Source organism: Haemaphysalis longicornis, unplaced genomic scaffold (assembly GCF_048455015.1).
Source record: "Haemaphysalis longicornis isolate Haplotype H1 unplaced genomic scaffold, Haemaphysalis longicornis Haplotype H1 scaffold_9, whole genome shotgun sequence".
NCBI classification, from domain to species: domain Eukaryota; kingdom Metazoa; phylum Arthropoda; class Arachnida; order Ixodida; family Ixodidae; genus Haemaphysalis; species Haemaphysalis longicornis.
In genome coordinates, this window is record NW_027526460.1 from 78,962,363 (window position 1) to 78,979,436 (window position 17,074).

A 17,074-nucleotide genomic window follows, 5' to 3' on the forward strand; every position below is an offset into this window, starting at 1 on the left:
CCCCTGCGCTTTATTACGGCGTACGTCAAAGATCCCCAGGCAATCAAAATTAGGAGCCCTGCACTACAACGCGTAGAAAAGCCTGCAGGTGTAGCTTCGGCGCTTTCAACCCCATACCCTACACATGCATGGTGGCCGAAACAGCTGCGCCCTAGTTAAGCCAAAAAGTGTTTGTAAACTTGTGTAGCAAACGTTTCTCACGAGAGCAGGATCTGACAGCCGTGGTAGAGTATTCATCCACAAAAAGAAGATTAAGGGCTTTCCTTCGATACTTGTGTCGGGTGTTTTTAAAGAAGTGGCGAGGAAACACGTCAAGTGGGTGTAATTACGAAAAACCGGAGTTATCTCAAAGCGCGCATTTATTTACGCGTCCATACGTTTTCGGCTTGCCGGATGTTTTCAGGGGTGGAGTGCAGCCGTTCAGCGTGACCCCTTTTGACATTCTCATGCAATTACACGTGTAATTACATTTTCGATATCACCGGTTGGAATAACACTGGCAGTGAGACTAACGATAAGTGAGGAACTGCATATTTGTAATTAAAACCATTGTGGCTGTAACTATAAAGTCCCTTTTCTGATAATAATAAGCCTTTGAGAAAAAATGGCCTCACAATTGCACGGTTACACAAAAATATGTTATTTGATGACGCCCATGAACGTGCGGCATTTTTAAGACAGCGACAAACTGTGAAATAGTTTTAATAAAGCGGTATCATGTATCCCTGAAGAACGTGCCCCCTTTTGTCACTACGTTCGGGTTTCAGTTCGGGAGAAGTTGCAGAATTTTGGCCGAACCCTAATGGGATGCAAGAAGTAAAGCCGCTGCTTCGCCTCCAGACAGGCAAAGCAAAATACCTTTCCTACGCAACCTTTTACTACATTTTACTAGGTTTGACTAGCATAACCTGACTTATTTATGCTGCACGGTACGTTTTGTCGTACGTGTCATCTAAGCTGCACAGATTGTTCTGCCATGTTGGGGGGAACGAAGCTTCCACTCCGTTGAAATCCAAATTTGTTGGCGATGGAAGCTTCGCTTTGTGCAAGACAGAATCGCCCCATAGGTAGTATCAAATCTCCTGAAGACTGCAGCGTTTCATGTTTCGAGCATGATCTTACAACTTTTAAACGTAACAGCATGGTAATAACAGGGGTATCTTTACCGCGGCAACCTTTTGAAAACGCAAGAATTTTGGTTTGTCCCAATGTCCCCAATTTTAACACGAAAGTGTTTTATGTACCGCTTGGAACGCACGTGGAGGAAGGCAACGTGGTTCTATAAGTGTTGTAATAAGGCGACTCAATTCACGTGCGTCTCCGCCGTACGGAAGCGCTGGCATCGAGGCACCCGGCCTGGAGCAGTGGAACTTGGTAAATTTGAATTGACTTGAGCAAACGTTTTGTATACGTGTTTACCTTAGGAGAAGCGAGACGTAAGTGGAACAGCATGAGGTGAGCGAGAAAGCAAAGGGAGGGGAACGCAAATGTCGACGAAGACTATCGTCTTTTGTCGACATTTGCAACGAAAGGAGCAGATACGCGGCCAATTTTTTGTTTCTTGCGTGTCGGTGTCACTTCATCTGGCGGGGTCAGGCTCGCGAACCCTTCGCGCATTAAGGAAATTCCTTCAACATTCAACTGCTCCTGTGAAGGCCCCTTTCACTTTCGTGTTTTCGCGATTCCTATGAAAGAGGGATCAACCACATTTTCTTTCAATTCAACCAACCATCAAAAACAAAAGAAAAGGGATGAAAGAAAGCTTGATCTCATCCGCGAATTGCCTCGAACAGTCGTATTTTATCCCCAACCGCTACCGAGAAAAATATTTTGTTTGGTTTAATACTACAGTGCAGCAAAAAAAAAAAAAACAGGAAATAATGACTGAAGATACCTTGAGGCACATCAGATGAGCGCTGGTCCTGTGTGATTCATGTTTAGTCCTTGTTTCTTGCTGCGCTATAATATTAAGACGGAATGACAACTCGCGCAGTCCTGCACTCTGCTCGATTTTGTCTGACCGGATCCCAACCTAGTGGAAGCGGTAACCTTTAATGTGCCCATGCTGGGTTTAAAAAGGGAAGAGACAGAGAAGGTGGTGTCATCCACTTATCTTCCCCTCTTAGGCGGCAGCCTCAGCGGCAGCCTCAGCGGTATTTAGGCGGCAGCCTCAGCCATCTGGGCGACCCAAAATTGTACTTCAGTGTCGAGAAAATTTCGGCATTCATTATACCACTAGAGTTGCTCATAACAATTACTGTGCCGTTTTGATTCTGTCTGGAGGGGCACGACCATAACATGTGAAAGAAGTCCGCCCGTCCCTAGTATAGCTGGAGCAGTATTTTCTTTACAGTTCGATACCCCTATCCATACAAGTTACGCTAAGGTCTAATGCTTGGATACAATCTGGGGCACATTTATGTTCGGCTGAGACATATTTCATCAGGAAGAATGATATTGTGACAGCGAACCTCTTGAAACAGCTAAATCAGGAAATTTATCTAAATACGTGTAAAATTTAAAGAACACGCAGTGCGCTCTAGTCTACGCTACGGTAGAGCCGTGGCTTAGACTTCAACCATAACAGTAGGGGATGAGTCAAGAAATTTTTTTTCTGCATTGGATAAGTATATTCTAAACAAACGCAGACTCAAAGGTCAATATTAATCGGCATCATGCCTTTGCCGCGCGCTATCGCTGTAACATGTGCGCACGTGGTGATGGAATTGTGAAGACAAGGCGCACGTACGCACGTATGGCCAGTTGCAATTATGAATACTGAGCAGTCTATTGCTGGGGAGTAGATACCAATTCATAATTCGTTATAATTTATTTATTAAAATACTCTCAAAGCCCAAAGGCGTTACAGAGAGGAGAGGTTACATTTCATACAATATAAGTTACAGCCGTTTTGAATGATGTAGGATCCGGAATGCTGGCGATGGAGGCGGGAAGGTGGTTCCAGTCGTCGCAGGTCTTGGGAATGAACGAGTGAAAGTAGGGGTTTGCGCGACACTTAGCAACCCCTACCTTGAACATGTGATCGTTTCGTGCGGAGTTGTAGGATGGAGCAGAAATGAGAGCCTGTTTTAGAATGGGGTTAGTAAAGTAAATCTATGAAAGAGGCACAAGCGCGCAATTTTCCTTCTAGAAGCAAGATCACTGAGTTTAGGAGAAGATTTAATTGACGTGATGCTAGCGGTTCGTGAGTACTTTGTGACAATGAATCGAACAGCCTGGTTCTGAATGGCTTCCAAGGATGAAGACAACACCACCATATGAGGGTCCCAAATCGATGATGCATACTCTAATTTAGATCTAACAAGTGTTGTATATAGTAAGAGTTTTAAAGACACTCTAGCAAGAGCAAAGTTACGGCGCAAGAAGCCAAGCATGCGGTTTGCATTATTGGTAACATAATTAATATGTTAATGCCATTGCAGATTAGTGCTAATGTGGACGCCAAGGTACTTATAAGAAGAGACAGAAGATGTATGTACATTGTTAAGTTCGTACGGAAATAGCTCAGACGGGTTATACTGCTTAACGCCATAAGAAATTCTCATTATTTTACATTTGTTAACGTTAAGCTGCATCAGCCAATTATTGCACCAAGAAGACACGGTATTAATGTCACGTTGGATAAAGACGGAATCTTCCGGGTTAGTTAGTTCACGATAAATCACACAATCATCAGCAAAAAGTCTAATTGTAGAAGAAATAATGTTAAGAAGGTAATTAATATAAATTAGGAAGAGTAAGGGACCAAACACAGAACATCGCGGCACCCCAGATGTTACGTGTTGCAACGGTGAGTTACAATTGTTAGCACTTACATATTGTGTTCGGTTAGACAAAAAACACTCTATCCACTTGAGTAAGCTGCTTTCTATGTTAAGAGCACTAAGTTTTAACAAAAGAAGTTGATGGGAAACTGAATCAAACGCTTTTTGAAAATCTAGAAAAATGTAATCGACAATGGCACCCCGGTCTGTATGGAAAATAAATCATTACTGAAAACTAAAAGTTGCGTTTCACATAAAAAATACTTTCTAAAACCATGCTGGCGGTTATCAAAGAATTTGTTGTCCTCGAGGAAAGTTATTAAATTGGAATGTATTACGTGAAACGCAATAATGAACCACCTTAGACAGCAGTGTTCGTTATTTTGCAGGTGCAGCCCACCAACAGAGTGGATGTAGTGGTCCTGCAGGCTAACTGGCACATGAATCAAAACTTCAAGGCCGTGCTACTCATGTTTGCCATTCTCTGCTCCATCGCCCTGCTCCTCTACTTGGGGTCATCTCTCTGGATCCGCGTCCATCTTCTTCGCTCCAACACCGAGAGCTCACCCGCGGACCACGCAGCGCTACCATTTTTACCCGGCTGTGAAGAAAAGGCCTGCCAGGTGTACGTAGCTGCACTTGAGTCTACCCTCAACCGTTCTCAGGACCCATGCAAAGACTTCTATCGATTTGTGTGTGATGGTTGGATGGGTCAGCACCATTCGCTTTCCGTCGTGGATGCCGCCGAACAGCTGATGTACAGCCGTGTACTCAACAGCATCCATTGGATGTCCCTCGACTCCAACAGCAAGGAGTTTACTGCGTCGGTGGCATCGAGCGTCGAACAGAAAGTGGCCCGGTTTGCCAGATCATGCATGCACTTCGAGAGCAGCCTGGGAGACATCAAAAAGTTCATGGCCGAGCACCATCTGCCCTGGCCCAAGGCATCGCGCTGGGACCTGCTCGAAATCCTCCTCCACTTGACCGGGAACTGGAACTTGCACTTGTGATTCCAGCTGGCATTTGAAATGACTCCCTTCCATGGCGGTACCGGAGAGCCCGTGCTCAGGATCACCCAGAGCACCGCCTTTGGCACCTGGATTGCTTTCATGCGTTCCTTTGCTGGCCAGCCGGTGGCATCTACGTCGGCTCTCCGGTACCGTCGTTATGTCAAGGATATGTTGAGGTTTTTTGGCGTTCATGGGTCAAGCTCTGACGAAATCGTTACCAAGATCGAGGATGCGAACCGGCTCACGCTTGAAGCGCTAGGTCCCGCCATGGCAGAGCCCAATCTGAGGACTCTGCGGATGCCGATCCGCAACCTCACAGAGAGCGTGACCCCCGGCATTGCTGCGGGTCGTCTGCTCCTCCTTTTCAACGAGTACTTCATATGGCTCACCGCTTCTCGGCCGGGGACATCGTGGAAGTGGTGAATCCGGACTTGCTGCGATCCGTCGTCTACTTACTAGGTCTCAAGTCCGAGACGAGGGAGGCGCTCACCCTCAGCCTGGGTCTTCGCGTCGCCCACGAGCTAGGCTGGATGGCCCACAGAGGAATCGCGGACGTCACGCTGGAAATAATGGGTCTACCTCCGTCGGCATACTACCGCCGCTGCTTGACCGTAATCGAGAGCGCAGTAGGGGTCGGTTGGCTAAGCCTTTTCCCAGAGCAGCCAGCCGCAGAGGCTTTAGTTCAGGAGGTCCAAGACATTCTGGAAGACTCCGTGCTGCGTTGCGGCAAGCCTCCGCTGAGGCTACAGGTGCGCAAGACGCCAGCCGAGTGGGACAGCGAGAGTTTGCTCGCGAACGCACTGCCGGAGCCGACGCCCGAAGCGCACTTCTTCATCGACTGGATGGACATATGAACGCGCGCTGGCGGCTGCAAGAGCAGGACCTATCGAATGTACTCAAGCCTGGATCCTCGCTGAACCACCGTGTGAACTTGCACAGCACCTTGACGGTCACGGAAGAATACTTCGTCTTCCCCTTTTACCACCCTGACTTGCCACCAGCCGTCAACTATGGAGGTGCCGGGCGCCTTATCGCCGACGAAGTCCTTCGGGTACTTTCCCTCGAGCCCGCCTGCAGGTACCACCGCAACCACGCAGGACATAACGAATTCAATGCAAACGTCAATGACAGCTCCGCGGCGGACTCGTCTGAGGACTTCCACCCACAGAGCGTAGACACGAATGCTCTTCTGGCCGCTCTGGCTGCTTACCGAATGAGCTTGCTGCGTACTTCCAGTAACTCTACGCTGCCGACCCCAGCACAGGAGAGGCTGTTTTTCGTGGCCTCATGCTACGCGCTGTGCTCGAGCCAGCATTTTGTGGACCCGTTGTACGGAGACGCAAGCAGCCGATGCAACACCCCTGTGAACAGGCTGCCCGAATTTGGCGGAGCCTTCAAATGCGCAACTCGGCATGCTCACTTCTAGGCTTGTTGGGGCTACTCGAAACTTTTTCTGGCGACTAATTTTTGCGTGTCTATTTTATTGAAGGTGTAATTCAGTTGGTGGCCTACTATAGTGGTATTGTTTAAAGGGCTTTCATGGGAATAACGGAGCCTTCAAATGCGCAACTCGGCATGCTCACTTCTAGGCTTGTTGGGGCTACTCGAAACTTTTTCTGGCGACTAATTTTTGCGTGTCTATTTTATTGAAGGTGTAATTCAGTTGGTGGCCTACTATAGTGGTATTGTTTAAAGGGCTTTCATGGGAATAAGACGGGAAGCAGATTCGTTAAGCTACAATCTGAGGCGAATACTGCATCGGACGATGGTGTACGAGAACAAATGTGCTTTATGAATCACTTGTTTCTTTGTGTCCAGTGGAATGAAGGCTACGATGATTCTGCGGGAACTGCATCTGTACGGTGATAGTTAGACTCATGCGTATTTTTGATTGTCCGGCTTGAACATAAATACTTGGCCCTCTCACTCTCAACGTTTTGCTGCTCATTAGCATTTTGTTTATGACATCGTGCCCTATTCTTTCGTCTACTGAGAAATCTCCCCACCCCAACGTCGTCGTGAACAGCGCATGGACGCCTAGATTAAAGCTGCAGGAATAACTGCCGGCTTCCCAGGCGAGCTCCAGGGTGATTATTAAATACATAGCTTACCGAAGTGGCACCACCCTTTCTGGTGCACTGGTCTCAGCTTCGTTAGCGCTGCTCGAGATAAGAACGGTACATCAGTTCACAGCTTTGCCCCACGCACGAAGTGCACCAACGCGGTGGCTAAATTGACGAAGAGGGAGCTGCGTACGTGGCATGGTAAAAAGGACGGTCTGGCTGCGCCATCCACACACTGCACTGAGGTAGCGTGCTTACCAATCGTTATCCACGACCCTATCTCGCGCATGTGCTACCTTGTGGGAGTCTACACTTTGCTGGGCTTCAGAGTATGGTTTCGAATTCCTTCTGATTGACCATAAATAGTCACCGAACATTTAGACTGGCTGATATGTGTGAATTGTTCAGCCGTTTTACGAAGTGTTGTCCGATACACCTCGGCGGTCGTATGTCACTCTCGGTTAGCTGGAGAGGAAGCTTTTAGTATTGCAGCGAGAAGACTGTTGGGGAGGAGGGGTAAAGGGTGTTCGTGGTCTGTGGCAACTTCGAGTTCGTTGATTTCCGCATGGATGGGTGCAGTGCTACACCTACGAAAACGTTTACGTGCAGAGAACGTTAGGGGCTCGCCTTGTAGTCGTAGCTGGCTCGCTGGACCCAAGTAGAGCCACACAGCGTTCCGTCATCGTGGAGTAACCCAGTGGCTTTGAACGCAAAGCGGTTTATATAGTCATAAGCGTTCGAAACTCGCAAAGCGCTGGCGCTTGTCATACATCTCCCCGTTGTTTTGCGCGAAGAAAAATATAGGTACATTGGAGGCAAAATATACGCAATTAACCGGAAGCGCCCACGTTAATTTTGCTCGGAACACTCGTAGCGTTGGATTTTACGACAAAGAATAGAACTCCCGCTGGCGCAGTTTCAGGCAGGGGGCGCACGAGCACTGCGAAGGCGGGCAATTTGACATACGTTGTGTGGTAGTGGTGAGCGGATAATGGCGCTACAGCCCATTATGGAGATTCATTGCTCTGCACTTCCGACAGCCTTCTCATTGAGTGGAACGGCTTTAATTTTTTCTGATGCCGTAGGATTATCTCTCGCAAAAAAAGTATGCCCAAGACGTGGTTCTGGCGGACCCTTCGGAAAAGCGCGGATACGTTGTGCGACTTCACGAAGAACTGAAGGGAGTAGATGCACAGCTGTGGAGTTTCAGAGGGCGGGAAAGCGTCATGATCATTGTCCTGTACTTCCCTGGGTTACTATGGCTAAGCGCCTTGGGTAGTCAGTCTTCAGACTTATGTCTGGGATGAACACTCCTAAAGTTGAGTTTAAATTCATTGCCGATTGATTTTTTTTTCAACCTACATTCAGGAATGCATATAAATGTAGGCCTTTCAAGACATGGTCTCGAAGACGTAAAGAATTTTGGATTATCAGAAGAAGACAATAATCTCGTTCGATTGATCAATAGTTCTGAACTGTGAGCATGCCAGGGATTCCTTTTAGTCTTGCGAAAATTCATGGAGTCCCGTCGACGAAATGTGGTTTACTTTTGCAGGTGTAATCGCTATAAATCCTTTTGTAGACCCACTCATTCTGTCCGCCTCGCTCGCGTAACAATGTTGCGCAATAAGTGAACTTCGAAATATCAGCTACGCGTACAAGTCAAACGTACAGGGCCATCCACTTTAGGTGAGAACACGGCGCAGCGTGGCCGTGCTCCGCGGAGCGCCAGCGCACAAGCCGCGGCCGCGCATCCAAGCTAAGCGGAGCAGGAGCATAGGAGCTTGGAGGCGGGGCTTCGTGTCATCTGCTAGCGCGGGAGCGTGCTGTGCTTCCTTTGCTGTGAAGCATGCCTAACTCGGCATGTTTGTAGCGCCCTAGCGCACCGCGACCGCGTTGCGGGAAAGACCCCTTTTCTCACTGCGCCACGTTGTGCAGTTTCTGCGTACAACTGAGCGCTTCCTCTTTTCAAGTCCACGTTCCTAGTTAAATGCATGTATTGTTGATGGCATTTCAGAACTGGTTTGGCAGTGGTTATAGGGTTTCGCGTGTCACGTGTGCCCGGACGTGTACGCCAGTGACGTGTGTAGTGTGTGCGGGCAACATCGCGCAACTCTGGCCCACATCCTGTGGGACTGTGCAGTGCACCCCGTGGAAGCTGCCGACCTCTACGGCCGGCTGCCGGACACCATAACGAGTGCCGTATATTCGACGGACCTGGCCGCACAAACTCTAGCCGTCCAGCAGCTCGAGGCTGCTCTCGCCAGGCAGAAGCGGAGCGAGTCGCAGACGGGGGGGAAAGGGACGAACTCCCGAGTACCTTTCGCGCACCGCTCACGCCGACGCCGGCGGGGCCTAGTCCCGAAGACGTCGTGAACGTGGGTGGGATGTGGAGGCTCTTCGCATCCCGACCTCCCACTCCCTGCTGGCCATAAATAAAGTCTTTCTCTCTCTCTCTCTCTCTCTCTCTCTCTCTCTCTCTCTCTCTCTCTCTCTCTCTCTCTCTCTCTCTCTCTCTCTCTCTCTCTCTCTCTCTCTCTCTCTCTCTCTCTCTCTCTCTCTCTCTCTCTCTCTCTCTCTCTCTCTCTCTCTCTCCCTAGGGTTTAACGCCGCAAAACGACTCTTGCCACGAAGACTCCGTAGAGAAGAGCTCCGGATAACCACCTGAGGCTCTTTTCCGTGCACTAATATCGCATAGCAAACACGCGTTCTTCCATATCAACTCTCTTGAAAAGCGGCGCCCACTACTGGGATCAAAAATGGGTCTCCCGGCTCAGTATACCCAAGCACCCTAAACACTGAGCCACCGTGGCGGGCCATGTCAATTCCTGGCGAGTTTCTCAGGACTTCACTGCACCCTAGAAGCAAAAAAAGTCAAGGAACAAATCTTTATTTTCGGCGCGTGCTTTCTAAAGTAGATGACCATGTGACCGGATACACCATCCGGCCCGCTTTTTTAACAACGGCGCTGTTGTTATTGGCAAAAAGTTCGCCGTTGCAGGAAAACATGCCAATATAATTCCGAGCGCTCGTTTGCGCGCACCTCGCGGTGACTGCCAAGCGTCCCCGGCACGCGCAGTAGATTTAGTAAAAATAAAAACTGGCAAAAACCTCAAGGAGCAAAAAAAATGCCGAGCGCTCATGAGCGTGTCCCTCGCGGAGACCACCGAGTTCCAGGCTGGTGCAGTGGCTTTAACAAAAAAAGAACAAAATAACATCCAGTGCTGTCGTCAACCGCTACCGCGCATGTAAAAAAACTCCAGCGCTAATGCTAAAGATCTATCGCTAAAGATGAAAAGAAACCCTGTTTGGGAGAGGTCACCGCGACCGCCACATTCTCTGGAAGCCATTATGGATACTTGGAGGCATGGCTACGAATGTGCCAATCCTTCCCGAGACGACTTGCAGATCCCGCCATCGCTGCCCCGAGTCGGTGACGAAGAGATGGTGGAAGGATACAATGCTGAAGATGACTTTGCATCCAGCGCCCGCCGCGAAGAAGACGACGACCTCTTTGATGCATATGACGATTACTAGCATCGCAACTATGCAAATAAGCAAATGTATTCAAACGTAACTGCGTCTGGCAATGCTCATCTACAAAAAAGCTTCGCCATTCAAGTCTTGTGCGTAAGTGCAAGCTTCCAAAAATATTTTTGATCGGGGTGTCACATGCTAAGCCTAGCTCGAAGACGCTCGCGGAACGCTCAATGCGACTTCGAATGTGATCATAGAGCTCATCGAAATCGACAACAAATACCGTATACATGAAAAGAAACCAGAATATGTTCAGTACGCAATGCAAAGCATTGCTTGTATTATTAATAACGGCACATTGAAAACGTACTCAGCGTAACGGTGATTTTTCAGTTCGTGGTGTTTGGCTAGGCCATATGTGTGGGGATGGTAAAGAAGAGAATGGAGAAGTTGTAGACCTCACGAACGGAGAAGCTGTTCCACAATTGTGTAGCATGGAACTGGCGACCATACCTTCATTATTCACGTAGACCCATTGCGAGGAAGTGCGGGTCGTACCAGAAAGGAGGATACGTAGCAGTTGGCAACAAAGGGAAGGGCCGCTCTCTCCCAATAACTAGCCAGGTAGGCACCGCAGCCAACGGCATATGCATTATAATGCAGCAGACTAGAGGGGGACCAGTCCAGGACTCGGCCCGAGAGTAGGACGATTGTGTTGGCTGCGTGAACCGCTGGCTGGGCGACTGCTTGAACCATGTCGACGATGCGCGATATACATATATATGAAAAAGGCTGATACACATCCAGAGCGAAATGCGCGATCGCAACCTCGCCGCTGTGACCAAAATTCCGCGGAGGCAAAATGCAGACACCCATGTGCCGTGTAACACCAGTGCATATTAAATAAATCCTGGTGTCCGAAATTGCACGTAGCCCTCCTCCACAGAGTCCCTAATTAGACCAAACCAAGCCCGTTCTGAAATGTTTGCAACAATTGATACATTTAACTGGAACCGTGGACCTGAAAAGAGGAAGCGCTCAGTTGTACTCAGAAACTACACTACGTGGCGCAGTGAGAGACGTGGGCTTTCCCGCAACGCGGCCGCGGCGCGATGACGCGCCACAAGCATACCGAAAGTTAGTCGTGCTTGAAAGCACAGCAAGCACGGCGTGCTCCCGCGCTAGTAGACGACACGAAGCCCCGCCTCCAAGCCCCTATGCACCTAAAGTAGACGGCCCTGTACATGCAAATCAGCAGAGCCATTATCTTACTTTTGTGGTAATTTTTGGCAAAATAAAAGGAGGAAACGTATAATGTCTTGGAGGGACTCGTGGATGCCCTGAAGAGTTTTGACGGACCTCTCGAGGTCCGCAGACCCCCATTGGAGAACCCCTAGGCCTGCTGAAGATTATCAAAAGTCTTATGTTTCAAGGTGCACTTTCATCTGCGAAGATACTAGATAACTAATCTCCTCCCGAGAGAGAGAGAGAGAGAGAGAGAGAGAGAGAGAGAGAGAGAGAGAGAGAGAGAGAGCAGACTTTATTGTCATCCCTTTTACAGACGAATCCACCACGCCGAAAGCTCCGGGGTTTTCATCCCATCATAAGGCGGTCAGGAACGCGGGGTCCATGGCGGCGTCCCCTGCCAGTTGGGCGTAAGTATCTTGTATCTGTGGAAGACAGCTGAACAACTTGGCCTCCAACTGCTCATTACTTCTTATATGTATTCCCTGTACAAAGGCCTGCGGGTTATTAGAGCATTGCCACAAAGTGGGTTACAGTGTGGCCGCTGCAATGTTGCACCAGTTGCATCTATCTGTCTGTGTATTCATCAGGATATCTGCGCTGACACAGGGCGGGGTAATGGAACGTATTTGATTGCAATCGGCGCCACGCAGCTGTTCGCCATTTGTTTAGTCCAGTTTGGCAGCAGGATATTTCATTCGGCTCACCCTATAGGAAGAAACGAGTGAGCTGGCGTCCATACCAGGCGGATGTGCGTCGAAGCTTTGCGCTGTTCGTAAGGATTTTAGCGCGTATAGTGGCGCAGGGAGGCCTTGGAGTCCGGGATGATGGTAGTAGCCTACGTGTCCATAATCGCAATGGCCACCTCTTCCCCGTTTCTGGGTTGGACTTCTAGATTGAGCCGGATGAGGTTGCATTTCCCCGCTCATCTACCTCCACGGTCACTACCGTACGTTCACCAGAGTAGTCTACCGTGTTGACGTACCATACCGCTCAGTTTGAGCTCTACTGCAGCGCTCCATTAGCAGTACAGCTCAACCTTTCATCACCTGTGTCGTGCGACCTCATTTTGCAACGAAGGTTTTTCATTTTATCCTCGATTTAATTATTATCTTGGATACGCCCAGTCCCGTCGTTGCTACCCAGATAGCACACCTGCCGACGGTTCTCAAAAATTCACACCCGGCCTACTTCTCCTGACTTGAACAAGAATCAACTCCAGCCGAATCTATTCATTTATCCAATACTTTCACTTCTTTTTCCTATGTCCTCCCCCATTACCTATCCTTATTATAAAGGCCAGCTGCCCTTGCCCAAGAATGTTGGCGGCCCGATTTTTTAGTTGGAGCGGCCAAACTTTTAAATTTTTACGAATATTAGTATTCTGTTAGTAACTGTCGCAACGCACACAGGGCTTACAGTAAATATATATAATTGTTGACAAATTCTGATGGTATATTTATTGTTTTCTACAAGCACCGAATGCGTGGAGTGACTCAGCCGTGACTGCCTCAAACAAAGGCATGTCCTTGGCAGCTTGTTCATTGTTCAATTCCCGAGCCACTGCAACATGAACGAAAATTATTTCAGTGCCATCAAAAGTTAGCCGGCATGCTTTTTTGTCTCCATTTCTGGGCGCTGGGCTGTCTTCAAGAACGTATGATGAACTCAACAGCATGCCTTCCGAGAGCGTGCGCTAGCCCTTCCCGCGCATGCCCTGGCCGCATCTGCAAGCAATTACGCGCCACATTGCTCTCAGCATGACAAGCAACCCCAGCTGCGCCGGCGGTAGTACTTACAGTGCTTGCAGCGCTCTTGCGGCATGGCGACAAGGCAAGCATGTGAACGAGGAGAGAGAGAGAGAGAGAATAAACTAACCTCTTTATTAGCAAAAGCAAGAAAAAGAAATTGTGGAGTCGTGTCCTCATTTCAGGACCCTATTCGTGGTGCCAGCTGCGATGGCCCTTTCAACCAACCGAAGCTGGACTTCCTGACTGCAACTGGACAGCACGCTCTCATACAGCTCATAGGACGGACAAGGAATTCTGGCCAACTTGGGGTTTTTCTGACATCTCCACACCATGTGGTATAGAGCGTGCCAGGTTCGCTACAAAACTGACAGAGAACGGAGTACTGTGTCGGATACACTAAGCGCAATTTCGTCATGTGGGGAAATGTATTCGTTTGAACCACTCTAACTAATCTCTCCTGTGCTTTGGTTAATGATTCGTGGGCCGGGGGGCAAACCCTGCGCTCGAGCTTGTAATGCTGACTGATCTCGTGGTAGGTGAGCAGTGGGCTCGCAGCCTCTATCCCTCGTGGTGCCCGGTGGGTTGGCTTTCGGGTAGTATTATGGGCGGTGTTATTGCCCTGGAGAATCGAGTGGGCTGGAGTCCAGAGTATGTTGACTCTTTCGTGAAGGGGACGTTGAAGAAGAATGTTTAAGGCATTTTTGGATATTCTTCCATGGAGGTAATTTCGGCATGCCTGTTGCGAATCTGTTATAACTGTATCTGCGAGGAGAGCGCAGCATATCGCAGTGAGACAGGCATCCTCGCTCCCGACATCTTAACCGCGCATGTCCGTGTCTTTTCCCCGGCCGCTGCCAGGTGACGGCACCGGTATCTGCGGGCGTGCATTTCGCTGTTCCTATTTCAATTGTCCATGACTGTACACCAACTGGCCCGCGTGTTAGTGTTATTGCAGTCTTCTTAACGAACCCAGCCTGTATTTTGTCTGCATGGCGTCTTTAAGCTTCAAGCAGCCTTCGGAAAGTAGGACAGCCGCTTGAGTTCATCTGTGTCACCGCTGGCGCAAACTCGGATGAGCTCTGTTACGGATGTGAAGAAATCGCGCCATCTTCTCTTCTCCTTCACTGTGAAGCATAAGGAGAAAAAAGCTGGCGCCCACCGTTTGCTCTTCAGTCAAGAAGAGCTGGCGCCTAGAAATACCCGCTGGCGTGGAGCGCCCAAACAAAGCCCAGAAAAAGTGCAAGTGTTTGTCTTTAGAACGAGCTTGTGATTGTGTCTTTTTCCTTCCGCTATACAAAAGCCTAGTTAAAATGCCTCCGTCTACCCCTTGTTTTGCTGGTTTGTTTTCCGGATAGCTTTAGCCACTGTGAAACCATCACAGCTAACCGGTGGAACACAGCAGAAGCCTCGCTAACGAGACAGTGACAACTGTCGGGAGCTCGCTTGGCAACCTCGGAGACGGCAACTTGACGCTGTCACCCCGACCGCTCACGACGTTCCAATTCGGTGTACGAACGAAACCCCGCAAGCTTCACTGCTCTGCTCGTCCTCACTGGAATTTCGCTTCGTCGTAGCTTCGCAAGGAACGTCGGTCCTCTGAAGGTCAATGCACTTCGCGTGACATGAACAGTTCTTTCTTGGCATAGTTGTTCTATTTATATTTTTGTCTCCAAAAACAACAATCAAACACCACACATTCTCGAGCCTTTTTTTTTTTTGGTGTTGTGGAGTTGTAGTAGTAAAAAACTTTATCTCGTAGAGAAATGGGTATGGTCTCTCAGTTCAGGGGCCCTAGTGGCAATTGGGCTATCTCTGCCCTGTAGATGAGTAGTTGTTGGTCGTCCAGACAAGCGCTGGTCGTAATATTCACCCGAAGCTTGGGAAGGGTAAGAGGTGCGAGGTGTACAACGCGGAAATAAAATTATATCTCCTGAAGAACGTACTCTCACAGTTGCTCCCAAATTTGCAAGGATGAGGCAAATGGATAGATAACTCATTTAGAAACTACCAATGTCTTTGAAACTAGTTGCCCGACTTTGTACGCCTAATGGGGGAGCATGCACACTCAAGAACTTACGCAGGCCCGCACACGCACTCATGCACGCACGCACAAAGACACACAGACAGACTACACACAAACGTACTCTCACACACACTCACACTCACGTACACACACACTGACATGCACGATGCACATTGACATAACTCACATGATAACAATATTTACGTTGAAGTTACGCTATCTTTCGAAAAAAAACGCGCTTGGTGCGAGTTTCCAGTAAATACACACAGCACGATAATATATTTGGTGGAAACTGAGCATTAACTCTTGAAGTTTAATAGTTGGCTTTATAATTAGTATGGCGGAAGAATAAAAAACAGTCATGGCGTGTGCATTTCAACCTAATTTGATATATTCATGCCAAAAAACAGACTACCGTGGCTCGAAAACCATAGCCACACAGATGCGACTCGTTTGTCCAGAGGAATTGACAAAGCCTTCAAACGGGGAATTGAGCTCCATATTCACTTTTAGGGTTATCTTTCCCATGTCCGTATACGCACATATGCACGCATCACACATGCATTGTTTGTTTGTTTTAAAGCTACAATTTTAAAATGTGACGTACAGAATGCCGCCCTTGGACAATCATCCTCAACACATTCCAGCACGTCGAGAGCTCGGAGGGGGGGGGGGGGGGGGGGGGGGCGTCGCCAATACACAGACCGTTCTGAACACTTCGTGACCATGTCTTAGACAAATTAAATTCTTTTTACTCCGGACAGATTTACGTATACCGACAAAGTTTCTGAATCCTCAGAGAAAACGGTAAAGTATTTTGTTAACACTACCATTGCCGTAATAAGGAACTTTTGCGAAAAAAAAAAAAAAAAACACGATGCTCTATCCGTTTTGAAACCTGTGCGAGGAAGTTCGAAATCACTACACGAGGCATGCCTACTCTCCACAAGAGCCACGACATGGCCGCAGTGCATAAATTTTGCATGCGTCCTGAACATTACGGACAGCCCCGAAGGTGTTTCTATTTCTGATGACCTTCAATGTGCGGGCGACTTCTTGCAAAGTTAAACATCTATATCCACGACCATTTTCAGAATCACCAGCATGTTGTTTCCGCCCATCAAGGCTAATCACAAACTCATCGCAGAAGTCAGTCTGAGGCTCTTTGAAGACATATAAATGAAATTGCCTCGGCCTGCACCACTGAGTATCACAGTCTTGAATTCACAGCGCAAACAAGAAACGAAGACGATAGGGAGAGCACGACACACAGGCAGCGCCTGTGTGTCGTGCTCTCCCTATCGTTTTGGTTTTTTGCTTGCGCTGTGAATTCAAGATTATGGAACACCAACTCGCCCAAGCATCAAATTTAACCAGAGTATCACATGCTTAACCCATTTTAATATAAATGAATTGCTCAAACGGAAAATAAGGTTTTGGCTACCCGAGGGTGAAAATAAAATAAAGGGGGGAAGCTATAAGAGGTATCAATATAACTGCAGACACGCAGCCGATAAGGCACACTGCTGTTCGTCAACATCCGTTGCGGGAACTTTGCCCCCACCGGATACCTGCTTAGCAGGCGCACCGGCGGGAGGCTCGAGCAAAGGTGCTCGAAAAGCCTGACGGACCCAGGACGTGCGGCCCGTTATGGGAACCCGAGACGGGTCTCGCCTCCCTGTGGTAGTCTTTTTTTTCGCGAAGGGGTGGCTCAGAGGCA